Source organism: Anarhichas minor, unplaced genomic scaffold (assembly GCF_050575085.1).
Source record: "Anarhichas minor isolate MPS153535 unplaced genomic scaffold, ASM5057508v1 ptg000027l, whole genome shotgun sequence".
In the NCBI taxonomy this organism is placed as follows: Eukaryota; Metazoa; Chordata; class Actinopteri; order Perciformes; family Anarhichadidae; genus Anarhichas; species Anarhichas minor.
In genome coordinates this window covers 287,501-311,721 of record NW_027466473.1, presented here as the reverse complement: position 1 = coordinate 311,721, position 24,221 = coordinate 287,501, and the positions used below count along the sequence as shown (strand labels likewise).

The 24,221-nt window shown below is 49.7% G+C and overlaps 35 non-coding genes and 1 pseudogene across 35 annotated transcripts in view; all 36 read right to left on the bottom strand.

The window, feature by feature from the left end:
* Positions 1-198: 198 nt before the first annotated feature.
* On the bottom strand, positions 199-389 carry LOC142961274 (U2 spliceosomal RNA). The gene has a single exon (XR_012956722.1). It is a non-coding gene; the product is annotated as a U2 spliceosomal RNA (small nuclear RNA).
* A 170-nt stretch (positions 390-559) lies between these two features.
* LOC142961211 (U1 spliceosomal RNA) lies at positions 560-723 on the bottom strand. Its single transcript, XR_012956665.1, has one exon. It is a non-coding gene; the product is annotated as a U1 spliceosomal RNA (small nuclear RNA).
* Positions 724-1,010: 287 nt separating this feature from the next.
* LOC142961314 (U2 spliceosomal RNA) lies at positions 1,011-1,201 on the bottom strand. The gene has a single exon (XR_012956757.1). It is a non-coding gene; the product is annotated as a U2 spliceosomal RNA (small nuclear RNA).
* Positions 1,202-1,377: 176 nt separating this feature from the next.
* Positions 1,378-1,494, bottom strand: LOC142961447 (U5 spliceosomal RNA). Its single transcript, XR_012956856.1, has one exon. It is a non-coding gene; the product is annotated as a U5 spliceosomal RNA (small nuclear RNA).
* Positions 1,495-1,698: 204 nt separating this feature from the next.
* On the bottom strand, positions 1,699-1,862 carry LOC142961152 (U1 spliceosomal RNA). The gene has a single exon (XR_012956611.1). It is a non-coding gene; the product is annotated as a U1 spliceosomal RNA (small nuclear RNA).
* A 287-nt stretch (positions 1,863-2,149) lies between these two features.
* LOC142961273 (U2 spliceosomal RNA) lies at positions 2,150-2,340 on the bottom strand. The gene has a single exon (XR_012956721.1). It is a non-coding gene; the product is annotated as a U2 spliceosomal RNA (small nuclear RNA).
* A 170-nt stretch (positions 2,341-2,510) lies between these two features.
* On the bottom strand, positions 2,511-2,674 carry LOC142961151 (U1 spliceosomal RNA). Its single transcript, XR_012956610.1, has one exon. It is a non-coding gene; the product is annotated as a U1 spliceosomal RNA (small nuclear RNA).
* Positions 2,675-2,961: 287 nt separating this feature from the next.
* LOC142961237 (U2 spliceosomal RNA) lies at positions 2,962-3,152 on the bottom strand. Its single transcript, XR_012956688.1, has one exon. It is a non-coding gene; the product is annotated as a U2 spliceosomal RNA (small nuclear RNA).
* A 176-nt stretch (positions 3,153-3,328) lies between these two features.
* Positions 3,329-3,445, bottom strand: LOC142961446 (U5 spliceosomal RNA). The gene has a single exon (XR_012956855.1). It is a non-coding gene; the product is annotated as a U5 spliceosomal RNA (small nuclear RNA).
* Positions 3,446-3,649: 204 nt separating this feature from the next.
* LOC142961150 (U1 spliceosomal RNA) lies at positions 3,650-3,813 on the bottom strand. Its single transcript, XR_012956609.1, has one exon. It is a non-coding gene; the product is annotated as a U1 spliceosomal RNA (small nuclear RNA).
* Positions 3,814-4,094: 281 nt separating this feature from the next.
* Positions 4,095-4,285, bottom strand: LOC142961272 (U2 spliceosomal RNA). Its single transcript, XR_012956720.1, has one exon. It is a non-coding gene; the product is annotated as a U2 spliceosomal RNA (small nuclear RNA).
* Positions 4,286-4,455: 170 nt separating this feature from the next.
* Positions 4,456-4,619, bottom strand: LOC142961149 (U1 spliceosomal RNA). The gene has a single exon (XR_012956608.1). It is a non-coding gene; the product is annotated as a U1 spliceosomal RNA (small nuclear RNA).
* Positions 4,620-4,906: 287 nt separating this feature from the next.
* On the bottom strand, positions 4,907-5,097 carry LOC142961247 (U2 spliceosomal RNA). The gene has a single exon (XR_012956697.1). It is a non-coding gene; the product is annotated as a U2 spliceosomal RNA (small nuclear RNA).
* Positions 5,098-5,267: 170 nt separating this feature from the next.
* Positions 5,268-5,431, bottom strand: LOC142961210 (U1 spliceosomal RNA). The gene has a single exon (XR_012956664.1). It is a non-coding gene; the product is annotated as a U1 spliceosomal RNA (small nuclear RNA).
* Positions 5,432-5,714: 283 nt separating this feature from the next.
* LOC142961282 (U2 spliceosomal RNA) lies at positions 5,715-5,905 on the bottom strand. Its single transcript, XR_012956729.1, has one exon. It is a non-coding gene; the product is annotated as a U2 spliceosomal RNA (small nuclear RNA).
* Positions 5,906-6,076: 171 nt separating this feature from the next.
* LOC142961148 (U1 spliceosomal RNA) lies at positions 6,077-6,240 on the bottom strand. The gene has a single exon (XR_012956607.1). It is a non-coding gene; the product is annotated as a U1 spliceosomal RNA (small nuclear RNA).
* A 287-nt stretch (positions 6,241-6,527) lies between these two features.
* LOC142961246 (U2 spliceosomal RNA) lies at positions 6,528-6,718 on the bottom strand. The gene has a single exon (XR_012956696.1). It is a non-coding gene; the product is annotated as a U2 spliceosomal RNA (small nuclear RNA).
* Positions 6,719-6,889: 171 nt separating this feature from the next.
* LOC142961145 (U1 spliceosomal RNA) lies at positions 6,890-7,053 on the bottom strand. Its single transcript, XR_012956605.1, has one exon. It is a non-coding gene; the product is annotated as a U1 spliceosomal RNA (small nuclear RNA).
* A 287-nt stretch (positions 7,054-7,340) lies between these two features.
* LOC142961235 (U2 spliceosomal RNA) lies at positions 7,341-7,531 on the bottom strand. Its single transcript, XR_012956686.1, has one exon. It is a non-coding gene; the product is annotated as a U2 spliceosomal RNA (small nuclear RNA).
* A 170-nt stretch (positions 7,532-7,701) lies between these two features.
* LOC142961209 (U1 spliceosomal RNA) lies at positions 7,702-7,865 on the bottom strand. The gene has a single exon (XR_012956663.1). It is a non-coding gene; the product is annotated as a U1 spliceosomal RNA (small nuclear RNA).
* A 287-nt stretch (positions 7,866-8,152) lies between these two features.
* On the bottom strand, positions 8,153-8,343 carry LOC142961271 (U2 spliceosomal RNA). Its single transcript, XR_012956719.1, has one exon. It is a non-coding gene; the product is annotated as a U2 spliceosomal RNA (small nuclear RNA).
* Positions 8,344-8,513: 170 nt separating this feature from the next.
* Positions 8,514-8,677, bottom strand: LOC142961144 (U1 spliceosomal RNA). The gene has a single exon (XR_012956604.1). It is a non-coding gene; the product is annotated as a U1 spliceosomal RNA (small nuclear RNA).
* Positions 8,678-8,960: 283 nt separating this feature from the next.
* Positions 8,961-9,151, bottom strand: LOC142961280 (U2 spliceosomal RNA). The gene has a single exon (XR_012956727.1). It is a non-coding gene; the product is annotated as a U2 spliceosomal RNA (small nuclear RNA).
* A 171-nt stretch (positions 9,152-9,322) lies between these two features.
* On the bottom strand, positions 9,323-9,486 carry LOC142961143 (U1 spliceosomal RNA). Its single transcript, XR_012956603.1, has one exon. It is a non-coding gene; the product is annotated as a U1 spliceosomal RNA (small nuclear RNA).
* Positions 9,487-9,773: 287 nt separating this feature from the next.
* LOC142961243 (U2 spliceosomal RNA) lies at positions 9,774-9,964 on the bottom strand. Its single transcript, XR_012956694.1, has one exon. It is a non-coding gene; the product is annotated as a U2 spliceosomal RNA (small nuclear RNA).
* A 171-nt stretch (positions 9,965-10,135) lies between these two features.
* LOC142961142 (U1 spliceosomal RNA) lies at positions 10,136-10,299 on the bottom strand. Its single transcript, XR_012956602.1, has one exon. It is a non-coding gene; the product is annotated as a U1 spliceosomal RNA (small nuclear RNA).
* Positions 10,300-10,586: 287 nt separating this feature from the next.
* Positions 10,587-10,777, bottom strand: LOC142961236 (U2 spliceosomal RNA). The gene has a single exon (XR_012956687.1). It is a non-coding gene; the product is annotated as a U2 spliceosomal RNA (small nuclear RNA).
* Positions 10,778-10,948: 171 nt separating this feature from the next.
* Positions 10,949-11,113, bottom strand: LOC142961228 (U1 spliceosomal RNA). The gene has a single exon (XR_012956680.1). It is a non-coding gene; the product is annotated as a U1 spliceosomal RNA (small nuclear RNA).
* A 287-nt stretch (positions 11,114-11,400) lies between these two features.
* LOC142961363 (U2 spliceosomal RNA) lies at positions 11,401-11,571 on the bottom strand (annotated as a pseudogene).
* A 5,264-nt stretch (positions 11,572-16,835) lies between these two features.
* LOC142961432 (U5 spliceosomal RNA) lies at positions 16,836-16,952 on the bottom strand. The gene has a single exon (XR_012956843.1). It is a non-coding gene; the product is annotated as a U5 spliceosomal RNA (small nuclear RNA).
* A 204-nt stretch (positions 16,953-17,156) lies between these two features.
* LOC142961200 (U1 spliceosomal RNA) lies at positions 17,157-17,320 on the bottom strand. Its single transcript, XR_012956655.1, has one exon. It is a non-coding gene; the product is annotated as a U1 spliceosomal RNA (small nuclear RNA).
* A 287-nt stretch (positions 17,321-17,607) lies between these two features.
* LOC142961337 (U2 spliceosomal RNA) lies at positions 17,608-17,806 on the bottom strand. Its single transcript, XR_012956770.1, has one exon. It is a non-coding gene; the product is annotated as a U2 spliceosomal RNA (small nuclear RNA).
* A 5,208-nt stretch (positions 17,807-23,014) lies between these two features.
* On the bottom strand, positions 23,015-23,131 carry LOC142961431 (U5 spliceosomal RNA). The gene has a single exon (XR_012956842.1). It is a non-coding gene; the product is annotated as a U5 spliceosomal RNA (small nuclear RNA).
* Positions 23,132-23,335: 204 nt separating this feature from the next.
* Positions 23,336-23,499, bottom strand: LOC142961199 (U1 spliceosomal RNA). Its single transcript, XR_012956654.1, has one exon. It is a non-coding gene; the product is annotated as a U1 spliceosomal RNA (small nuclear RNA).
* A 287-nt stretch (positions 23,500-23,786) lies between these two features.
* Positions 23,787-23,977, bottom strand: LOC142961316 (U2 spliceosomal RNA). Its single transcript, XR_012956759.1, has one exon. It is a non-coding gene; the product is annotated as a U2 spliceosomal RNA (small nuclear RNA).
* A 176-nt stretch (positions 23,978-24,153) lies between these two features.
* The window catches only part of LOC142961430 (U5 spliceosomal RNA), a 117-nt gene continuing 49 nt past the window's right edge, over positions 24,154-24,221 (bottom strand). The window contains exon 1 of the small nuclear RNA XR_012956841.1: positions 24,154-24,221. This exon is cut by the window's right edge and continues 49 nt beyond it. This is a non-coding gene — a small nuclear RNA (U5 spliceosomal RNA).

The following is a 24,221-nucleotide window of genomic DNA, read 5'->3' as shown; positions in this document are numbered from 1 at the left end:
CTTTAGCATTAAGCTCAGGCTGGGAGCACAGCGATGTTCCACGAGGGGCGTCAGTAAGGAATAAACAAGGCCTTTGTTTGACACAATCCCCAGCCTTGAAGACAGACAGCGAATGAGATCCTCGTCGTTCATTAAAGTGTGAAGCTAATCAACAGACTGATCCATTTGGATTGGTGTTTGGTTGTCCACAAGGCATTTGAGGAGTGCACCGTTCCCGGCAATGCTGCAATACCGGGTCAATGCGTGGAGTGAACGGAGCAAGCCCCTTTTTCATCTCCCGATGCTAAAAATCTGCTTAATACGTTATCCTCATATAGAGGACATATCAGATATTAAACTGATAAGAACAGATACTACACTTGATCTTAGCCAAAAGGCCGAGAAGCGATGAGCCCCAACTGTTTGCTTCCTGAGTCACCCTCCTGACACGTTTCACCCTGTTCCAAATCTGAAGCCACACCCATTCCCACATCTTAAAGAGGGCAATATTCTCCATAGTACTATTTCCTCCCCTCCAATCAAAAGTACAACCACTTGATATTCTTTTCAACAAAACAATCAGGGGAGAGCGCGAACGCAGTCCCCCACTACCAGAAATTATGCAGTCGAGATTCCCACATTTGGGGAATTTGCAGTGGTCAGAACAACCGGAGTGCAATGGCTGGGCCTCGCCCTGGGTGAACCACCTTCTTGATCATGGTATCTCCCCTGCCAGGTAAGTATGAGTTGGAAGAGACAGAGACAGGGGCGGCATTCCCAGATGCAGTACTCCGGATGACGGTTCCCAGATGGCATAATCCCAGAGTGCAGTCCTTTAGCATTAAGCTCAGGCTGGGAGCACAGCGATGTTCCACGAGGGGCGTCAGTAAGGAATAAACAAGGCCTTTGTTTGACACAAGCCCCAGCCTTGAAGACAGACAGCGAATGAGATCCTCGTCGTTCATTAAAGTGTGAAGCTAATCAACAGACTGATCCATTTGGATTGGTGTTTGGTTGTCCACAAGGCATTTGAGGAGTGCACTGTTCCCGGCAATGCTGCAATACCGGGTCAATGCGTGGAGTGAACGGGGCAAGTCCCTTTTTCATCTCCCGATGCTAAAAATCTGCTTAATACGTTATCCTCATATAGAGGACATATCAGATATTAAACTGATAAGAACAGATACTACACTTGATCTTAGCCAAAAGGCCGAGAAGCGATGAGCCCCAACTGTTTGCTTCCTGAGTCACCCTCCTGACACGTTTCACCCTTGTCATGGTGCAGTTCTTTCCAAGGGACATAGCAGTGGCTGCTGCTTTGGCACACATCCAAGCACTCCATGGTCAAGCACCGTGGTCTCGTTAAGGACAGCTTTCTTTCTTTTCACAACTGTACAAGGCTCAGCCAAATGGCAAAGCCTGCTAAAAATAGGTTGAACTCAATGGTATTCCTCTCCACGGAAGTCTCTAGTAAAAGGCGAAAGACTTGTGCGCTATGAAGAGAAACCAAAGTAAGTACAGCAACATTGTCAAGAACAGCCAAAGTCCCTAGTTGCCCAAGTCAAAACGCTCATGGTAAGCCTGAGTTCACGTGCCCTGTTCCAAATCTGAAGCCACACCCATTCCCACATCTTAAAGAGGGCAATATTCTCCATAGTACTATTTCCTCCCCTCCAATCAAAAGTACAAATCACTTGATATTCTTTTCAACAAAACAATCAGGGGAGAGCGCGAACGCAGTCCCCCACTACCAGAAATTATGCAGTCGAGATTCCCACATTTGGGGAATTCGCAGTGGTCAGAACAACCGGAGTGCAATGGCTGGGCCTCGCCCTGGGTGAACCACCTTCTTGATCATGGTATCTCCCCTGCCAGGTAAGTATGAGTTGGAAGAGACAGAGACAGGGGCGGCATTCCCAGATGCAGTACTCCGGATGACGGTTCCCAGATGGCATAATCCCAGAGTGCAGGGATTTAGCATTAAGCTCAGGCTGGGAGCACAGCGATGTTCCACGAGGGGCGTCAGAAAGGAATAAACAAGGCCTTTGTTTGACACAAGCCCCAGCCTTGAAGACAGACAGCGAATGAGATCCTCGTCGTTCATTAAAGTGTGAAGCTAATCAACAGACTGATCCATTTGGATTGGTGTTTGGTTGTCCACAAGGCATTTGAGGAGTGCACCGTTCCCGGCAATGCTGCAATACCGGGTCAATGCGTGGAGTGAACGGAGCAAGCCCCTTTTTCATCTCCCGATGCTAAAAATCTGCTTAATACGTTATCCTCATATAGAGGACATATCAGATATTAAACTGATAAGAACAGATACTACACTTGATCTTAGCCAAAAGGCCGAGAAGCGATGAGCCCCAACTGTTTGCTTCCTGAGTCACCCTCCTGACACGTTTCACCCTGTTCCAAATCTGAAGCCACACCCATTCCCACATCTTAAAGAGGGCAATATTCTCCATAGTACTATTTCCTCCCCTCCAATCAAAAGTACAACCACTTGATATTCTTTTCAACAAAACAATCAGGGGAGAGCGCGAACGCAGTCCCCCACTACCAGAAATTATGCAGTCGAGATTCCCACATTTGGGGAATTCGCAGTGGTCAGAACAACCGGAGTGCAATGGCTGGGCCTCGCCCTGGGTGAACCACCTTCTTGATCATGGTATCTCCCCTGCCAGGTAAGTATGAGTTGGAAGAGACAGAGACAGGGGCGGCATTCCCAGACGCAGTACTCCGGATGACGGTTCCCAGATGGCATAATCCCAGAGTGCAGGGATTTAGCATTAAGGTTAGGCTGGGAGCACAGCGATGTTCCACGAGGGGCGTCAGTAAGGAATAAACAAGGCCTTTGTTTGACACAAGCCCCAGCCTTGAAGACAGACAGCGAATGAGATCCTCGTCGTTCATTAAAGTGTGAAGCTAATCAACAGACTGATCCATTTGGATTGGTGTTTGGTTGTCCACAAGGCATTTGAGGAGTGCACTGTTCCCGGCAATGCTGCAATACCGGGTCAATGCGTGGAGTGAACGGGGCAAGCCCCTTTTTCATCTCCCGATGCTAAAAATCTGCTTAATACGTTATCCTCATATAGAGGACATATCAGATATTAAACTGATAAGAACAGATACTACACTTGATCTTAGCCAAAAGGCCGAGAAGCGATGAGCCCCAACTGTTTGCTTCCTGAGTCACCCTCCTGACACGTTTCACCCTTGTCATGGTGCAGTTCTTTCCAAGGGACATAGCAGTGGCTGCTGCTTTGGCACACATCCAAGCACTCCATGGTCAAGCACCGTGGTCTCGTTAAGGACAGCTTTCTTTCTTTTCACAACTGTACAAGGCTCAGCCAAATGGCAAAGCCTGCTAAAAATAGGTTGAACTCAATGGTATTCCTCTCCACGGAAGTCTCTAGTAAAAGGCGAAAGACTTGTGCGCTATGAAGAGAAACCAAAGTAAGTACAGCAACATTGTCAAGAACAGCCAAAGTCCCTAGTTGCCCAAGTCAAAACGCTCATGGTAAGCCTGAGGTCACGTGCCCTGTTCCAAATCTGAAGCCACACCCATTCCCACATCTTAAAGAGGGCAATATTCTCCATAGTACTATTTCCTCCCCTCCAATCAAAAGTACAAATCACTTGATATTCTTTTCAACAAAACAATCAGGGGAGAGCGCGAACGCAGTCCCCCACTACCAGAAATTATGCAGTCGAGATTCCCACATTTGGGGAATTCGCAGTGGTCAGAACAACCGGAGTGCAATGGCTGGGCCTCGCCCTGGGTGAACCACCTTCTTGATCATGGTATCTCCCCTGCCAGGTAAGTATGAGTTGGAAGAGACAGAGACGGCATTCCCAGATGCAGTACTCCGGATGACGGTTCCCAGATGGCATAATCCCAGAGTGCAGCCCTTTAGCATTAAGCTCAGGCTGGGAGCACAGCGATGTTCCACGAGGGGCGTCAGAAAGGAATAAACAAGGCCTTTGTTTGACACAAGCCCCAGCCTTGAAGACAGACAGCGAATGAGATCCTCGTCGTTCATTAAAGTGTGAAGCTAATCAACAGACTGATCCATTTGGATTGGTGTTTGGTTGTCCACAAGGCATTTGAGGAGTGCACCGTTCCCGGCAATGCTGCAATACCGGGTCAATGCGTGGAGTGAACGGAGCAAGCCCCTTTTTCATCTCCCGATGCTAAAAATCTGCTTAATACGTTATCCTCATATAGAGGACATATCAGATATTAAACTGATAAGAACAGATACTACACTTGATCTTAGCCAAAAGGCCGAGAAGCGATGAGCCCCAACTGTTTGCTTCCTGAGTCACCCTCCTGACACGTTTCACCCTGTTCCAAATCTGAAGCCACACCCATTCCCACATCTTAAAGAGGGCAATATTCTCCATAGTACTATTTCCTCCCCTCCAATCAAAAGTACAACCACTTGATATTCTTTTCAACAAAACAATCAGGGGAGAGCGCGAACGCAGTCCCCCACTACCAGAAATTATGCAGTCGAGATTCCCACATTTGGGGAATTCGCAGTGGTCAGAACAACCGGAGTGCAATGGCTGGGCCTCGCCCTGGGTGAACCACCTTCTTGATCATGGTATCTCCCCTGCCAGGTAAGTATGAGTTGGAAGAGACAGAGACAGGGGCGGCATTCCCAGACGCAGTACTCCGGATGACGGTTCCCAGATGGCATAATCCCAGAGTGCAGGGATTTAGCATTAAGCTTAGGCTGGGAGCACAGCGATGTTCCACGAGGGGCGTCAGTAAGGAATAAACAAGGCCTTTGTTTGACACAAACCCCAGCCTTGAAGACAGACAGCGAATGAGATCCTCGTCGTTCATTAAAGTGTGAAGCTAATCAACAGACTGATCCATTTGGATTGGTGTTTGGTTGTCCACAAGGCATTTGAGGAGTGCACCGTTCCCGGCAATGCTGCAATACCGGGTCAATGCGTGGAGTGAACGGGGCAAGCCCCTTTTTCATCTCCCGATGCTAAAAATCTGCTTAATACGTTATCCTCATATAGAGGACATATCAGATATTAAACTGATAAGAACAGATACTACACTTGATCTTAGCCAAAAGGCCGAGAAGCGATGAGCCCCAACTGTTTGCTTCCTGAGTCACCCTCCTGACACGTTTCACCCTGTTCCAAATCTGAAGCCACACCCATTCCCACATCTTAAAGAGGGCAATATTCTCCATAGTACTATTTCCTCCCCTCCAATCAAAAGTACAACCACTTGATATTCTTTTCAACAAAACAATCAGGGGAGAGCGCGAACGCAGTCCCCCACTACCAGAAATTATGCAGTCGAGATTCCCACATTTGGGGAATTTGCAGTGGTCAGAACAACCGGAGTGCAATGGCTGGGCCTCGCCCTGGGTGAACCACCTTCTTGATCATGGTATCTCCCCTGCCAGGTAAGTATGAGTTGGAAGAGACAGAGACAGGGGCGGCATTCCCAGATGCAGTACTCCGGATGACGGTTCCCAGATGGCATAATCCCAGAGTGCAGTCCTTTAGCATTAAGCTCAGGCTGGGAGCACAGCGATGTTCCACGAGGGGCGTCAGTAAGGAATAAACAAGGCCTTTGTTTGACACAATCCCCAGCCTTGAAGACAGACAGCGAATGAGATCCTCGTCGTTCATTAAAGTGTGAAGCTAATCAACAGATACATTTGGATTGGTGTTTGGTTGTCCACAAGGCATTTGAGGAGTGCACCGTTCCCGGCAATGCTGCAACACCGGGTCAATGCGTGGAGTGAACGGGGCAAGCCCCTTTTTCATCTCCCGATGCTAAAAATCTGCTTAATACGTTATCCTCATATAGAGGACATATCAGATATTAAACTGATAAGAACAGATACTACACTTGATCTTAGCCAAAAGGCCGAGAAGCGATGAGCCCCAACTGTTTGCTTCCTGAGTCACCCTCCTGACACGTTTCACCCTGTTCCAAATCTGAAGCCACACCCATTCCCACATCTTAAAGAGGGCAATATTCTCCATAGTACTATTTCCTCCCCTCCAATCAAAAGTACAAATCACTTGATATTCTTTTCAACAAAACAATCAGGGGAGAGCGCGAACGCAGTCCCCCACTACCAGAAATTATGCAGTCGAGATTCCCACATTTGGGGAATTCGCAGTGGTCAGAACAACCGGAGTGCAATGGCTGGGCCTCGCCCTGGGTGAACCACCTTCTTGATCATGGTATCTCCCCTGCCAGGTAAGTATGAGTTGGAAGAGACAGAGACAGGGGCGGCATTCCCAGATGCAGTACTCCGGATGACGGTTCCCAGATGGCATAATCCCAGAGTGCAGCCCTTTAGCATTAAGCTCAGGCTGGGAGCACAGCGATGTTCCACGAGGGGCGTCAGAAAGGAATAAACAAGGCCTTTGTTTGACACAAGCCCCAGCCTTGAAGACAGACAGCGAATGAGATCCTCGTCGTTCATTAAAGTGTGAAGCTAATCAACAGACTGATCCATTTGGATTGGTGTTTGGTTGTCCACAAGGCATTTGAGGAGTGCACCGTTCCCGGCAATGCTGCAATACCGGGTCAATGCGTGGAGTGAACGGGGCAAGCCCCTTTTTCATCTCCCGATGCTAAAAATCTGCTTAATACGTTATCCTCATATAGAGGACATATCAGATATTAAACTGATAAGAACAGATACTACACTTGATCTTAGCCAAAAGGCCGAGAAGCGATGAGCCCCAACTGTTTGCTTCCTGAGTCACCCTCCTGACACGTTTCACCCTGTTCCAAATCTGAAGCCACACCCATTCCCACATCTTAAAGAGGGCAATATTCTCCATAGTACTATTTCCTCCCCTCCAATCAAAAGTACAAATCACTTGATATTCTTTTCAACAAAACAATCAGGGGAGAGCGCGAACGCAGTCCCCCACTACCAGAAATTATGCAGTCGAGATTCCCACATTTGGGGAATTCGCAGTGGTCAGAACAACCGGAGTGCAATGGCTGGGCCTCGCCCTGGGTGAACCACCTTCTTGATCATGGTATCTCCCCTGCCAGGTAAGTATGAGTTGGAAGAGACAGAGACAGGGGCGGCATTCCCAGATGCAGTACTCCGGATGACGGTTCCCAGATGGCATAATCCCAGAGTGCAGCCCTTTAGCATTAAGCTCAGGCTGGGAGCACAGCGATGTTCCACGAGGGGCGTCAGAAAGGAATAAACAAGGCCTTTGTTTGACACAAGCCCCAGCCTTGAAGACAGACAGCGAATGAGATCCTCGTCGTTCATTAAAGTGTGAAGCTAATCAACAGACTGATCCATTTGGATTGGTGTTTGGTTGTCCACAAGGCATTTGAGGAGTGCACTGTTCCCGGCAATGCTGCAATACCGGGTCAATGCGTGGAGTGAACGGGGCAAGCCCCTTTTTCATCTCCCAATGCTAAAAATCTGCTTAATACGTTATCCTCATATAGAGGACATATCAGATATTAAACTGATAAGAACAGATACTACACTTGATCTTAGCCAAAAGGCCGAGAAGCGATGAGCCCCAACTGTTTGCTTCCTGAGTCACCCTCCTGACACGTTTCACCCTGTTCCAAATCTGAAGCCACACCCATTCCCACATCTTAAAGAGGGCAATATTCTCCATAGTACTATTACCTCCCCTCCAATCAAAAGTACAACCACTTGATATTCTTTTCAACAAAACAATCAGGGGAGAGCGCGAACGCAGTCCCCCACTACCAGAAATTATGCAGTCGAGATTCCCACATTTGGGGAATTTGCAGTGGTCAGAACAACCGGAGTGCAATGGCTGGGCCTCGCCCTGGGTGAACCACCTTCTTGATCATGGTATCTCCCCTGCCAGGTAAGTATGAGTTGGAAGAGACAGAGACAGGGGCGGCATTCCCAGATGCAGTACTCCGGATGACGGTTCCCAGATGGCATAATCCCAGAGTGCAGCCCTTTAGCATTAAGCTCAGGCTGGGAGCACAGCGATGTTCCACGAGGGGCGTCAGAAAGGAATAAACAAGGCCTTTGTTTGACACAAGCCCCAGCCTTGAAGACAGACAGCGAATGAGATCCTCGTCGTTCATTAAAGTGTGAAGCTAATCAACAGACTGATCCATTTGGATTGGTGTTTGGTTGTCCACAAGGCATTTGAGGAGTGCACCGTTCCCGGCAATGCTGCAATACCGGGTCAATGCGTGGAGTGAACGGAGCAAGCCCCTTTTTCATCTCCCGATGCTAAAAATCTGCTTAATACGTTATCCTCATATAGAGGACATATCAGATATTAAACTGATAAGAACAGATACTACACTTGATCTTAGCCAAAAGGCCGAGAAGCGATGAGCCCCAACTGTTTGCTTCCTGAGTCACCCTCCTGACACGTTTCACCCTGTTCCAAATCTGAAGCCACACCCATTCCCACATCTTAAAGAGGGCAATATTCTCCATAGTACTATTTCCTCCCCTCCAATCAAAAGTACAACCACTTGATATTCTTTTCAACAAAACAATCAGGGGAGAGCGCGAACGCAGTCCCCCACTACCAGAAATTATGCAGTCGAGATTCCCACATTTGGGGAATTCGCAGTGGTCAGAACAACCGGAGTGCAATGGCTGGGCCTCGCCCTGGGTGAACCACCTTCTTGATCATGGTATCTCCCCTGCCAGGTAAGTATGAGTTGGAAGAGACAGAGACAGGGGCGGCATTCCCAGACGCAGTACTCCGGATGACGGTTCCCAGATGGCATAATCCCAGAGTGCAGGGATTTAGCATTAAGCTTAGGCTGGGAGCACAGCGATGTTCCACGAGGGGCGTCAGTAAGGAATAAACAAGGCCTTTGTTTGACACAATCCCCAGCCTTGAAGACAGACAGCGAATGAGATCCTCGTCGTTCATTAAAGTGTGAAGCTAATCAACAGATACATTTGGATTGGTGTTTGGTTGTCCACAAGGCATTTGAGGAGTGCACCGTTCCCGGCAATGCTGCAACACCGGGTCAATGCGTGGAGTGAACGGGGCAAGCCCCTTTTTCATCTCCCGATGCTAAAAATCTGCTTAATACGTTATCCTCATATAGAGGACATATCAGATATTAAACTGATAAGAACAGATACTACACTTGATCTTAGCCAAAAGGCCGAGAAGCGATGAGCCCCAACTGTTTGCTTCCTGAGTCACCCTCCTGACACGTTTCACCCTGTTCCAAATCTGAAGCCACACCCATTCCCACATCTTAAAGAGGGCAATATTCTCCATAGTACTATTTCCTCCCCTCCAATCAAAAGTACAAATCACTTGATATTCTTTTCAACAAAACAATCAGGGGAGAGCGCGAACGCAGTCCCCCACTACCAGAAATTATGCAGTCGAGATTCCCACATTTGGGGAATTCGCAGTGGTCAGAACAACCGGAGTGCAATGGCTGGGCCTCGCCCTGGGTGAACCACCTTCTTGATCATGGTATCTCCCCTGCCAGGTAAGTATGAGTTGGAAGAGACAGAGACAGGGGCGGCATTCCCAGATGCAGTACTCCGGATGACGGTTCCCAGATGGCATAATCCCAGAGTGCAGCCCTTTAGCATTAAGCTCAGGCTGGGAGCACAGCGATGTTCCACGAGGGGCGTCAGAAAGGAATAAACAAGGCCTTTGTTTGACACAAGCCCCAGCCTTGAAGACAGACAGCGAATGAGATCCTCGTCGTTCATTAAAGTGTGAAGCTAATCAACAGACTGATCCATTTGGATTGGTGTTTGGTTGTCCACAAGGCATTTGAGGAGTGCACCGTTCCCGGCAATGCTGCAATACCGGGTCAATGCGTGGAGTGAACGGGGCAAGCCCCTTTTTCATCTCCCGATGCTAAAAATCTGCTTAATACGTTATCCTCATATAGAGGACATATCAGATATTAAACTGATAAGAACAGATACTACACTTGATCTTAGCCAAAAGGCCGAGAAGCGATGAGCCCCAACTGTTTGCTTCCTGAGTCACCCTCCTGACACGTTTCACCCTGTTCCAAATCTGAAGCCACACCCATTCCCACATCTTAAAGAGGGCAATATTCTCCATAGTACTATTTCCTCCCCTCCAATCAAAAGTACAAATCACTTGATATTCTTTTCAACAAAACAATCAGGGGAGAGCGCGAACGCAGTCCCCCACTACCAGAAATTATGCAGTCGAGATTCCCACATTTGGGGAATTCGCAGTGGTCAGAACAACCGGAGTGCAATGGCTGGGCCTCGCCCTGGGTGAACCACCTTCTTGATCATGGTATCTCCCCTGCCAGGTAAGTATGAGTTGGAAGAGACAGAGACAGGGGCGGCATTCCCAGATGCAGTACTCCGGATGACGGTTCCCAGATGGCATAATCCCAGAGTGCAGCCCTTTAGCATTAAGCTCAGGCTGGGAGCACAGCGATGTTCCACGAGGGGCGTCAGAAAGGAATAAACAAGGCCTTTGTTTGACACAAGCCCCAGCCTTGAAGACAGACAGCGAATGAGATCCTCGTCGTTCATTAAAGTGTGAAGCTAATCAACAGACTGATCCATTTGGATTGGTGTTTGGTTGTCCACAAGGCATTTGAGGAGTGCACTGTTCCCGGCAATGCTGCAATACCGGGTCAATGCGTGGAGTGAACGGGGCAAGCCCCTTTTTCATCTCCCGATGCTAAAAATCTGCTTAATACGTTATCCTCATATAGAGGACATATCAGATATTAAACTGATAAGAACAGATACTACACTTGATCTTAGCCAAAAGGCCGAGAAGCGATGAGCCCCAACTGTTTGCTTCCTGAGTCACCCTCCTGACACGTTTCACCCTGTTCCAAATCTGAAGCCACACCCATTCCCACATCTTAAAGAGGGCAATATTCTCCATAGTACTATTTCCTCCCCTCCAATCAAAAGTACAAATCACTTGATATTCTTTTCAACAAAACAATCAGGGGAGAGCGCGAACGCAGTCCCCCACTACCAGAAATGATGCAGTCGAGATTCCCACATTTGGGGAATTCGCAGTGGTCAGAACAACCGGAGTGCAATGGCTGGGCCCTCGCCCTGGGTGAACCACCTTCTTGATCATGGTATCTCCCCTGCCAGGTAAGTATGAGTTGGAAGAGACAGAGACAGGGGCGGCATTCCCAGATGCAGTACTCCGGATGACGGTTCCCAGATGGCATAATCCCAGAGTGCAGCCCTTTAGCATTAAGCTCAGGCTGGGAGCACAGCGATGTTCCACGAGGGGCGTCAGTAAGGAATAAACAAGGCCTTTGTTTGACACAAGCCCCAGCCTTGAAGACAGACAGCGAATGAGATCCTCGTCGTTCATTAAAGTGTGAAGCTAATCAACAGACTGATCCATTTGGATTGGTGTTTGGTTGTCCACAAGGCATTTGAGGAGTGCACCGTTCCCGGCAATGCTGCAATACCGGGTCAATGCGTGGAGTGAACGGAGCAAGCCCCTTTTTCATCTCCCGATGCTAAAAATCTGCTTAATACGTTATCCTCATATAGAGGACATATCAGATATTAAACTGATAAGAACAGATTTTTTTTTTTTTTTTTTTTTTTTTTTTTTTTTTTTTGTTTTGTTTTTTTTTTATTATCAAAATTCTGTACACAAATCATACAATTTCAAACATACAAACTTCACATGTTTTGCATCATGCAACTTAATTATATTTCACAGTTACATGTCAGTAACCAGCATTTGTCAATACACAAAAAAACACAAAATACACTTATGCAATGTCTTCAGGATTCACCATCCCCACCCAAAACCTCCTTTCCACCTTTCCAAGGCAGCATGCTTCCCCCACTTCCTGATGTCCCGTTCAATCCTCCCCTTTATATCTAATTCCACTCTCTTTAACACCCCCTCCAAGCGACTTTCCCTGTTTTTTCCCACCAGGTCTTGCCTAGCCACCCACAAACTCCTCTTAACCAGGCTTATAATTAGCCACGTAAGGAAATGTTTACTCCCCAAACCTCCCCCTTCTACCACCCTAGTCCATGTCAATTTAAACCCAGGGTCTAACCTCCCCAGCCATGTCGCTGCTCTACTCCACACAATACTAGCAAAGGGACAGTCCCACATGACATGCCTGACAGTTTCTTCCCCCATACAGCCTTCCCTCGGGCACACAGGGGATCTTGCTAAACTATGCCGGTACATTACATCTCGCACTGGCAGACATTTGTGAAGGCATAGCCAATTGAGATCTTTGAGACCATTGTCCAGCCCCCGTGGCTGTATCCCCTTCCAAATACTCTTCGGGATCCCAACCACTGCCGGTGCGATCACTCTCTGTCTGACAACTTTATAAAGGAATTTGTGGTTCAGTCTGACACTGGTTTCTGAGGCCTCGGGATGGGCCCGCAGCCACCTGGCTGCGTACTGGTAATGCCATGGCTGTTGCTCCACCCGGGGCCCTAAATTGTTCCAGACCAACACGCGCCTGGCCTGATAGGAAAAATAGAGCCGCAGGAAGTGTCCTGATGGGTGTACGACTGGAGTTGACATCTCCCTCCACAAAAAAGAAACAAATATGCAGTCTAGCTTCAACGGGAGGTGTGGGACATCTCTTCCCCCTGCTTCAATCCCTGCCAGCATGCGGGCCCTCGCCACATACTCATATCTCCCTCCCCACAAGAAAGTGAACACGAGGCGCATAATAGGTCTCCTCATACTGACTGGCATTGGGTATATGTATGCCAAGTACACAAGAGATGGCATAATATCTACCTTCAGAACCAGTACTTTCCCTATCAAAGTCAGGCCCCTGCTCTTCCAGAGAGCAAACTTCTTCTGGACTGCCATAAAGCGCCTAGTCCAGTTGGCCGTGGCACTATGGGCTGTCTCAAAGCTGACCCCTAGTACCTTCAGCGGTCCCATGCAGAGCGTCAGCCCCCCTGGTACCTCCGTCCTTTCTTTCCAGCGCCCAAAGAACTTCACAGAAGACTTGGCACAATTAAGTTTAGCACTAGCCACCTTACCAAAGCTCTGGAAAATTTCCAAGGCTCGAAGAAGGCATGTGTCGGTGTCCAGCAGCAGTGTGGTGTCATCTGCGTACTGAGACAGTTTAACTCGTAAGCCCCCACTGCCAGGTAGCAGGAAACCTCTCACACCCGGATCAGCCCGAATGGCTGCCGCCAGGGGCTCCATGTAAAGGATGTAAAGCAGTGGTGAAAGCGGACACCCCTGTCTTACCCCTGAGTGCAAACTAAAAATGTCTCCTAGGTGGCCGTTAACTGAAACCATGCTCCCTACACCTGTGTACAATATGCGTAACCATCCCATAAAAGCCTGACTGAAGCCTAACCTCTGCAAAACTCTAAACATAAAACCCCAATGAACCCTGTCAAAAGCTTTTGCCTGGTCGAGACCAACCACCATCAGTGGCAGGTGCCGGTCTTCCGCCCACGCGACAGCGTCCCGAATGAGCTGTAGATTCCATCTCACTGAGCGCCCCGCTACCCCACATGTTTGGTCCACATGGACCACATGAGGAAGTGCTATGCCTAGACGATCCGCTAGGACCTTTGCCAGGAGTTTGTAGTCAACACACAGCATGGTCAGTGGTCGCCAGTTCCCTAGGTCGGCACGATCCCCCTTCTTATAAAGAAGTGAGATAACTCCGGTGGCCGCAGAACCTCCCATTGTACCTGTGCGGAGTATTGCGGACAACACCTCCAACACTACCGGCCCAAGTACATCCCAGAACTTGAGATAAAACTCTGCTGGGAGCCCATCGATGCCAGGCACCTTCCGCCTCTTCATTCTCTGGAGGGCCCACTCAATCTCTATTAGGGTGAGCGGGGCCTCCAAAGCCTGTACTATATCCTTCGGCACCCGCTGGGTCAGAAAATCCAGGAATACCTCTCCTCCTCCTACCTCTATGTCTTTCTCCCTAAACCTTGTGCGATAGTAGTCCGTGGCAGCCTGCACCATCTCTACCCCTTCTGACACCACCCTGCCCTGCTTGTCCATTAACCCGGTCACTACCTGTTTTGCCCTATCAGCCCGTACTGAGCTGAAGAAAGCAGCGGAACACGTCTCGAACTCCTCACGGAATGTTTCACGTGATCGCAACAGGTATGCCCTGGCCTTACCCTCATATACGTCCCTAAGCTGTGCTTTAAGGGAGTCACAAGCCTGCTGATTTATAATGCCGCCCCAGTTTCCCCCGGCGTACTCACGTTCGAGAAGGTGCTGAAGGCGAAACACCTCCCTCCTCGCCATACTCGCCTTCCTTTTACAATACTTTAAACAAAAAAATTGTATCCGCTTTTTAGCAACCTCCCACCACTCAATTACTCCGGAACACAATGACCTTAGTCCTTCCAGGCCTTTGAAAAATGAACGGAAATGTTGGTTGAAAACCTCCTCCTCCAGGATGCTGACGTTAAGGTGCCAGTACCCAGTTCCAAACACTGGCACATCTGAGTGCACTTCCAATAGCAGCCCGTCATGATCTGAGAAGAACACAGGGAGCAGTCTGCCTGCCAATAGCCTGAAAGACTTGGAAAGAAAAACATAATCCAAACATTTAACGATGCCCCTAGAGTTGCGCCATGTGGGACCTGTTACCTGTGGCCTGACCTCCCTCGCCCCATCTACCAGGCCATGTTTAGCCATGAGGTTGGAAATAAACCCATCGCTGGTATCTCCCCCCTTGCCCAACTCAACATTAAAATCACCCCCTATCACTACCTGCCTACTGGTGGCCAGGTGCGGCTCCAATTGACCAGCCATCTCTTGCCTTTCTGTTGGAGTTTGTGCTCCATAGACCACAATAACCCTAAGCTTGACTGTCCCCCATGTGATGTCTGCGCCCATTATCCTCCCCTGGACAATAACAAAGGAAGACTCCACCTTGATCTCTTGAAACCCAAATAAAATCCCAACCCCAGTAGAGTGGACCCCCCCTACGCTCCAAACTGAGTCCCCTTTTGTCCACTCCCTCGAAAAAATCCCCACGTCCCCCCCATCCCGTAAATGTACCTCCTGCAAAAAACAAAAGGCAACCTGGTGCGACTCCACAAAATTAAAAACAACCCTTCTTTTAACTGGGTCCCTCATTCCCCTTGCGTTTATAGTGAGAACCTTAAAAAAACCCATTGTGCATCTTAAATAAAGATTCCTATTGCTGGTTCCCACTACCCTAAAGGTATACATTCTCTTTATCCATCTCGTCAGCCCAGGAAAACGGCACTGCGTTTGGCGACGTTGTTGGTCTGTTAAGCCCCTCATAAGCGTCCTCCCCTAAGGGGGACGACAGCATGAGCAGGCCTGGGGGAAGATCGAAGCTCAGGCCTAAACCGTCTGTTAGTATGGCAGCTGCTTCTCCCAATGACTGCTCACCCATCTCCCCTCCCACCTCTTGACCCGTATCCCCATCCTTCTGCTCCTGGGCCCCTCCTTCCTCCACTTTATCAGCGGCTCTCTTATGCTGACCTGTTCCCCCTCCCCTCCCCCCCTCAATCCCACCCTTGTTGGTCTGTCCCCCCTTTGACTTTTTGCTCCGTACCCCCTCCCCACTCTCTCCAAGCTCTGTCGAGAGTCCTGTTCCGAATGCCTGCGACCCTTTCCGTGCCCCTTGCTTTGATTTGGAGGGAGCAGGATCGGAAGTGAGGACAGGAAACTCGTCCATAATGTCTGTGGATACCTTGGCCATTCCGTCTGTTCCGGCGGTGCCCTCATCCCGGGGCGCTGCCTCCCCTTTACTCCCCAACGCGTCAGCTCCGGAGCCCTCCTGTACCGTCCTCTCCCCGTCATTCTGTGTGGCTCCCCTACTCGGCTCGCCAGCCTCAGTCGGTTTGGCAGCCTCCGCAAAAGTTTTCTTGCGGCCAGGACAACCTCGGTACAGGTGGTCAGTTCCACCGCATCCATGGCACGTCCTTGGCTCTGTGCAGTCCTTGGCGGAATGCCCTGCTTGCCCACAGAAACGGCATCTTGTTTCCCCACAGCCTGCCTCTGAATGTCCTGACTGTCTGCACTTCCTGCAGAAAGCAGGTTGCCGTGGGTAAAATAGATACCCACGATCTCCACCAAGGCTGAAGAAGGCAGGTGGATGTTTCAGGCCTCCTGGACCTTCTGCGTCATGATACAGCAGTACCTGGAACTGGCGCCGTCCAGTCCAAAACCCCAGGGTGTCCTTTATATGCCTTGCAGCCGTCACCACCTCTCCATACTGCCCCAGGAATGCAGCTAGTGCTGAGTCATTAACAAAGGGGTTGTACATATGCACAGTTATTGTTCTGAAATTAGGTCTGTCCAGGTTCAGTACTCTGTAGCCGGCTAGCGGCCTTACCCCTGCCTCTGCTCGGCAAATTTCAGCCACACTCCGGTAGATCTCCTCGGTCCTCAGTGTAACGTCGAACGCCTTCTCCTGCTGGTTCCACTGGATGCAGTGCACCTCCTCCACCTTCAGTTGTAGCTGCCCAATTATGACTTGCCTGCCAAAGAACTCTCTGGACTGCAGTTTGTAGTCTTCCGTGGTTGCCTGGAATCGTAGCGTGTGTCTCAGCCCGACCCTTGGGATCGACTGCTCTTTTTGGCCCCTTGCGGCCATTGCTGTCTCGTTGTTAGCTCTCTCTGTGCTGTATTTTTCCGCAACACCACTTGATCTTAGCCAAAAGGCCGAGAAGCGATGAGCCCCAACTGTTTGCTTCCTGAGTCACCCTCCTGACACGTTTCACCCTTGTCATGGTGCAGTTCTTTCCAAGGGACATAGCAGTGGCTGCTGCTTTGGCACACATCCAAGCACTCCATGGTCAAGCACCGTGGTCTCATTAAGGACAGCTTTCTTTCTTTTCACAACTGTACAAGGCTCAGCCAAATGGCAAAGCCTGCTAAAAATAGGTTGAACTCATTGGTATTCCTCTCCACGGAAGTCTTTAGTAAAAGGCGAAAGACTTGTGCGTTATGAAGAGAAACCAAAGTAAGTACAGCAACATTGTCAAGAACAGCCAAAGTCCCTAGTTGCCCAAGTCAAAACGCTCATGGTAAGCCTGAGTTCACGTGCCCTGTTCCAAATCTGAAGCCACACCCATTCCCACATCTTAAAGAGGGCAATATTCTCCATAGTACTATTTCCTCCCCCCCAATCAAAAGTACAAATCACTTGATATTCTTTTCAACAAAACAATCAGGGGAGAGCGCGAACGCAGTCCCCCACTACCAGAAATGATGCAGTCGAGATTCCCACATTTGGGGAATTCGCAGTGGTCAGAACAACCGGAGTGCAATGGCTGGGCCTCGCCCTGGGTGAACCACCTTCTTGATCATGGTATCTCCCCTGCCAGGTAAGTATGAGTTGGAAGAGACAGAGACAGGGGCGGCATTCCCAGATGCAGTACTCCGGATGACGGTTCCCAGATGGCATAATCCCAGAGTGCAGCCCTTTAGCATTAAGCTCAGGCTGGGAGCACAGCGATGTTCCACGAGGGGCGTCAGAAAGGAATAAACAAGGCCTTTGTTTGACACAAGCCCCAGCCTTGAAGACAGACAGCGAATGAGATCCTCGTCGTTCATTAAAGTGTGAAGCTAATCAACAGACTGATCCATTTGGATTGGTGTTTGGTTGTCCACAAGGCATTTGAGGAGTGCACCGTTCCCGGCAATGCTGCAATACCGGGTCAATGCGTGGAGTGAACGGAGCAAGCCCCTTTTTCATCTCCCGATGCTAAAAATCTGCTTAATACGTTATCCTCATATAGAGGACATATCAGATATTAAACTGATAAGAACAGATTTTTTTTTTTTTTTTTTTTTTTTTTTTTTATTATCAAAATTCTGTACACAAATCATACAATTTCAAACATACAAACTTCACATGTTTTGCATCATGCAACTTAATTATATTTCACAGTTACATGTCAGTAACCAGCATTTGTCAATACACAAAAAAACACAAAATACACTTATGCAATGTCTTCAGGATTCACCATCCCCACCCAAAACCTCCTTTCCACCTTTCCAAGGCAGCATGCTTCCCCCACTTCCTGATGTCCCGTTCAATCCTCCCCTTTATATCTAATTCCACTCTCTTTAACACCCCCTCCAAGTGACTTTCCCTGTTTTTTCCCACCAGGTCTTGCCTAGCCACCCACAAACTCCTCTTAACCAGGCTTATAATTAGCCACGTAAGGAAATGTTTACTCCCCAAACCTCCCCCTTCTACCACCCTAGTCCATGTCAATTTAAACCCAGGGTCTAACCTCCCCAGCCATGTCGCTGCTCTACTCCACACAATACTAGCAAAGGGACAGTCCCACATGACATGCCTGACAGTTTCTTCCCCCATACAGCCTTCCCTCGGGCACACAGGGGATCTTGCTAAACTATGCCGGTACATTACATCTCGCACTGGCAGACATTTGTGAAGGCATAGCCAATTGAGATCTTTGAGACCATTGTCCAGCCCCCGTGGCTGTATCCCCTTCCAAATACTCTTCGGGATCCCAACCACTGCCGGTGCGATCACTCTCTGTCTGACAACTTTATAAAGGAATTTGTGGTTCAGTCTGACACTGGTTTCTGAGGCCTCGGGATGGGCCCGCAGCCACCTGGCTGCGTACTGGTAATGCCATGGCTGTTGCTCCACCCGGGGCCCTAAATTGTTCCAGACCAATACACGCCTGGCCTGATAGGAAAAATAGAGCCGCAGGAAGTGTCCTGATGGGTGTACGACTGGAGTTGACATCTCCCTCCACAAAAAAGAAACAAATATGCAGTCTAGCTTCAACGGGAGGTGTGGGACATCTCTTCCCCCTGCTTCAATCCCTGCCAGCATGCGGGCCCTCGCCACATACTCATATCTCCCTCCCCACAAGAAAGTGAACACGAGGCGCATAATAGGTCTCCTCATACTGACTGGCATTGGGTATATGTATGCCAAGTACACAAGAGATGGCATAATATCTACCTTCAGAACCAGTACTTTCCCTATCAAAGTCAGGCCCCTGCTCTTCCAGAGAGCAAACTTCTTCTGGACTGCCATAAAGCGCCTAGTCCAGTTGGCCGTGGCACTATGGGCTGTCTCAAAGCTGACCCCTAGTACCTTCAGCGGTCCCGTGCAGAGCGTCAGCCCCCCTGGTACCTCCGTCCTTTCTTTCCAGCGCCCAAAGAACTTCACAGAAGACTTGGCACAATTAAGTTTAGCACTACTTACCAAAGCTCTGGAAAATTTCCAAGGCTCGAAGAAGGCATGTGTCGGTGTCCAGCAGCAGTGTGGTGTCATCTGCGTACTGAGACAGTTTAACTCGTAAGCCCCCACTGCCAGGTAGCAGGAAACCTCTCACACCCGGATCAGCCCGAATGGCTGCCGCCAGGGGCTCCATGTAAAGGATGTAAAGCAGTGGTGAAAGCGGACACCCCTGTCTTACCCCTGAGTGCAAACTAAAAATGTCTCCTAGGTGGCCGTTAACTGAAACCATGCTCCCTACACCTGTGTACAATATGCGTAACCATCCCATAAAAGCCTGACTGAAGCCTAACCTCTGCAAAACTCTAAACATAAAACCCCAATGAACCCTGTCAAACGCTTTTGCCTGGTCGAGACCAACCACCATCAGTGGCAGGTGCCGGTCTTCCGCCCACGCGACAGCGTCCCGAATGAGCTGTAGATTCCATCTCACTGAGCGCCCCGCTACCCCACATGTTTGGTCCACATGGACCACATGAGGAAGTGCTATGCCTAGACGATCCGCTAGGACCTTTGCCAGGAGTTTGTAGTCAACACACAGCATGGTCAGTGGTCGCCAGTTCCCTAGGTCGGCACGATCCCCCTTCTTATAAAGAAGTGAGATAACTCCGGTGGCCGCAGAACCTCCCATTGTACCTGTGCGGAGTATTGCGGACAACACCTCCAACACTACCGGCCCAAGTACATCCCAGAACTTGAGATAAAACTCTGCTGGGAGCCCATCGATGCCAGGCACCTTCCGCCTCTTCATTCTCTGGAGGGCCCACTCAATCTCTATTAGGGTGAGCGGGGCCTCCAAAGCCTGTACTATATCCTTCGGCACCCGCTGGGTCAGAAAATCCAGGAATACCTCTCCTCCTCCTACCTCTATGTCTTTCTCCCTAAACCTTGTGCGATAGTAGTCCGTGGCAGCCTGCACCATCTCTACCCCTTCTGACACCACCCTGCCCTGCTTGTCCATTAACCCGGTCACTACCTGTTTTGCCCTATCAGCCCGTACTGAGCTGAAGAAAGCAGCGGAACACGTCTCGAACTCCTCACGGAATGTTTCACGTGATCGCAACAGGTATGCCCTGGCCTTACCCTCATATACGTCCCTAAGCTGTGCTTTAAGGGAGTCACAAGCCTGCTGATTTATAATGCCGCCCCAGTTTCCCCCGGCGTACTCACGTTCGAGAAGGTGCTGAAGGCGAAACACCTCCCTCCTCGCCATACTCGCCTTCCTTTTACAATACTTTAAACAAAAAAATTGTATCCGCTTTTTAGCAACCTCCCACCACTCAATTACTCCGGAACACAATGACCTTAGTCCTTCCAGGCCTTTGAAAAATGAACGGAAATGTTGGTTGAAAACCTCCTCCTCCAGGATGCTGACGTTAAGGTGCCAGTACCCAGTTCCAAACACTGGCACATCTGAGTGCACTTCCAATAGCAGCCCGTCATGATCTGAGAAGAACACAGGGAGCAGTCTGCCTGCCAATAGCCTGAAAGACTTGGAAAGAAAAACATAATCCAAACATTTAACGATGCCCCTAGAGTTGCGCCATGTGGGACCTGTTACCTGTGGCCTGACCTCCCTCGCCCCATCTACCAGGCCATGTTTAGCCATGAGGTTGGAAATAAACCCATCGCTGGTATCTCCCCCCTTGCCCAACTCAACATTAAAATCACCCCCTATCACTACCTGCCTACTGGTGGCCAGGTGCGGCTCCAATTGACCAGCCATCTCTTGCCTTTCTGTTGGAGTTTGTGCTCCATAGACCACAATAACCCTAAGCTTGACTGTCCCCCATGTGATGTCTGCGCCCATTATCCTCCCCTGGACAATAACAAAGGAAGACTCCACCTTGATCTCTTGAAACCCAAATAAAATCCCAACCCCAGTAGAGTGGACCCCCCCTACGCTCCAAACTGAGTCCCCTTTTGTCCACTCCCTCGAAAAAATCCCCACGTCCCCCCCATCCCGTAAATGTACCTCCTGCAAAAAACAAAAGGCAACCTGATGCGACTCCACAAAATTAAAAACAACCCTTCTTTTAACTGGGTCCCTCATTCCCCTTGCGTTTATAGTGAGAACCTTAAAAAAACCCATTGTGCATCTTAAATAAAGATTCCTATTGCTGGTTCCCACTACCCTAAAGGTATACATTCTCTTTATCCATCTCGTCAGCCCAGGAAAACGGCACTGCGTTTGGCGACGTTGTTGGTCTGTTAAGCCCCTCATAAGCGTCCTCCCCTAAGGGGGACGACAGCATGAGCAGGCCTGGGGGAAGATCGAAGCTCAGGCCTAAACCGTCTGTTAGTATGGCAGCTGCTTCTCCCAATGACTGCTCACCCATCTCCCCTCCCACCTCTTGACCCGTATCCCCATCCTTCTGCTCCTGGGCCCCTCCTTCCTCCACTTTATCAGCGGCTCTCTTATGCTGACCTGTTCCCCCTCCCCTCCCCCCCTCAATCCCACCCTTGTTGGTCTGTCCCCCCTTTGACTTTTTGCTCCGTACCCCCTCCCCACTCTCTCCAAGCTCTGTCGAGAGTCCTGTTCCGAATGCCTGCGACCCTTTCCGTGCCCCTTGCTTTGATTTGGAGGGAGCAGGATCGGAAGTGAGGACAGGAAACTCGTCCATAATGTCTGTGGATGCCTTGGCCATTCCGTCTGTTCCGGCGGTGCCCTCATCCCGGGGCGCTGCCTCCCCTTTACTCCCCAACGCGTCAGCTCCGGAGCCCTCCTGTACCGTCCTCTCCCCGTCATTCTGTGTGGCTCCCCTACTCGGCTCGCCAGCCTCAGTCGGTTTGGCAGCCTCCGCAAAAGTTTTCTTGCGGCCAGGACAACCTCGGTACAGGTGGTCAGTTCCACCGCATCCATGGCACGTCCTTGGCTCTGTGCAGTCCTTGGCGGAATGCCCTGCTTGCCCACAGAAACGGCATCTTGTTTCCCCACAGCCTGCCTCTGAATGTCCTGACTGTCTGCACTTCCTGCAGAAAGCAGGTTGCCGTGGGTAAAATAGATACCCACGATCTCCACCAAGGCTGAAGAAGGCAGGTGGATGTTTCAGGCCTCCTGGACCTTCTGCGTCATGATACAGCAGTACCTGGAACTGGCGCCGTCCAGTCCAAAACCCCAGGGTGTCCTTTATATGCCTTGCAGCCGTCACCACCTCTCCATACTGCCCCAGGAATGCAGCTAGTGCTGAGTCATTAACAAAGGGGTTGTACATATGCACAGTTATTGTTCTGAAATTAGGTCTGTCCAGGTTCAGTACTCTGTAGCCGGCTAGCGGCCTTACCCCTGCCTCTGCTCGGCAAATTTCAGCCACACTCCGGTAGATCTCCTCGGTCCTCAGTGTAACGTCGAACGCCTTCTCCTGCTGGTTCCACTGGATGCAGTGCACCTCCTCCACCTTCAGTTGTAGCTGCCCAATTATGACTTGCCTGCCAAAGAACTCTCTGGACTGCAGTTTGTAGTCTTCCGTGGTTGCCTGGAATCGTAGCGTGTGTCTCAGCCCGACCCTTGGGATCGACTGCTCTTTTTGGCCCCTTGCGGCCATTGCTGTCTCGTTGTTAGCTCTCTCTGTGCTGTATTTTTCCGCAACACCACTTGATCTTAGCCAAAAGGCCGAGAAGCGATGAGCCCCAACTGTTTGCTTCCTGAGTCACCCTCCTGACACGTTTCACCCTTGTCATGGTGCAGTTCTTTCCAAGGGACATAGCAGTGGCTGCTGCTTTGGCACACATCCAAGCTCTCCATGGTCAAGCACCGTGGTCTCATTAAGGACAGCTTTCTTTCTTTTCACAACTGTACAAGGCTCAGCCAAATGGCAAAGCCTGCTAAAAATAGGTTGAACTCATTGGTATTCCTCTCCACGGAAGTCTTTAGTAAAAGGCGAAAGACTTGTGCGTTATGAAGAGAAACCAAAGTAAGTACAGCAACATTGTCAAGAACAGCCAAAGTCCCTAGTTGCCCAAGTCAAAACACTCATGGTAAGCCTGAGTTCACGTGCCCTGTTCCAAATCTGAAGCCACACCCATTCCCACATCTTAAAGAGGGCAATATTCTCCATAGTACTATTTCCTCCCCCCCAATCAAAAGTACAAATCACTTGATATTCTTTTCAACAAAACAATCAGGGGAGAGCGCGAACGCAGTCCCCCACTACCAGAAATGATGCAGTCGAGATTCCCACATTTGGGGAATTCGCAGTGGTCAGAACAACCGGAGTGCAATGGCTGGGCCTCGCCCTGGGTGAACCACCTTCTTGATCATGGTATCTCCCCTGCCAGGTAAGTATGAGTTGGAAGAGACAGAGACAGGGGCGGCATTCCCAGATGCAGTACTCCGGATGACGGTTCCCAGATGGCATAATCCCAGAGTGCAGCCCTTTAGCATTAAGCTCAGGCTGGGAGCACAGCGATGTTCCACGAGGGGCGTCAGAAAGGAATAAACAAGGCCTTTGTTTGACACAAGCCCCAGCCTTGAAGACAGACAGCGAATGAGATCCTCGTCGTTCATTAAAGTGTGAAGCTAATCAACAGACTGATCCATTTGGATTGGTGTTTGGTTGTCCACAAGGCATTTGAGGAGTGCACCGTTCCCGGCAATGCTGCAATACCGGGTCAATGCGTGGAGTGAACGGAGCAAGCCCCTTTTTCATCTCCCGATGCTAAACATCTGCTTAATACGTTATCCTCATATAGAGGACATATCAGATATTAAACTGATAAGAACAGATACTACACTTGATCTTAGCCAAAAGGCCGAGAAGCGATGAGCCCCAACTGTTTGCTTCCTGAGTCACCCTCCTGACACGTTTCACCCTTGTCATGGTGCAGTTCTTTCCAAGGGACATAGCAGTGGCTGCTGCTTTGGCACACATCCAAGCACTCCATGGTCAAGCACCGTGGTCTCATTAAGGACAGCTTTCTTTCTTTTCACAACTGTACAAGGCTCAGCCAAATGGCAAAGCCTGCTAAAAATAGGTTGAACTCATTGGTATTCCTCTCCACGGAAGTC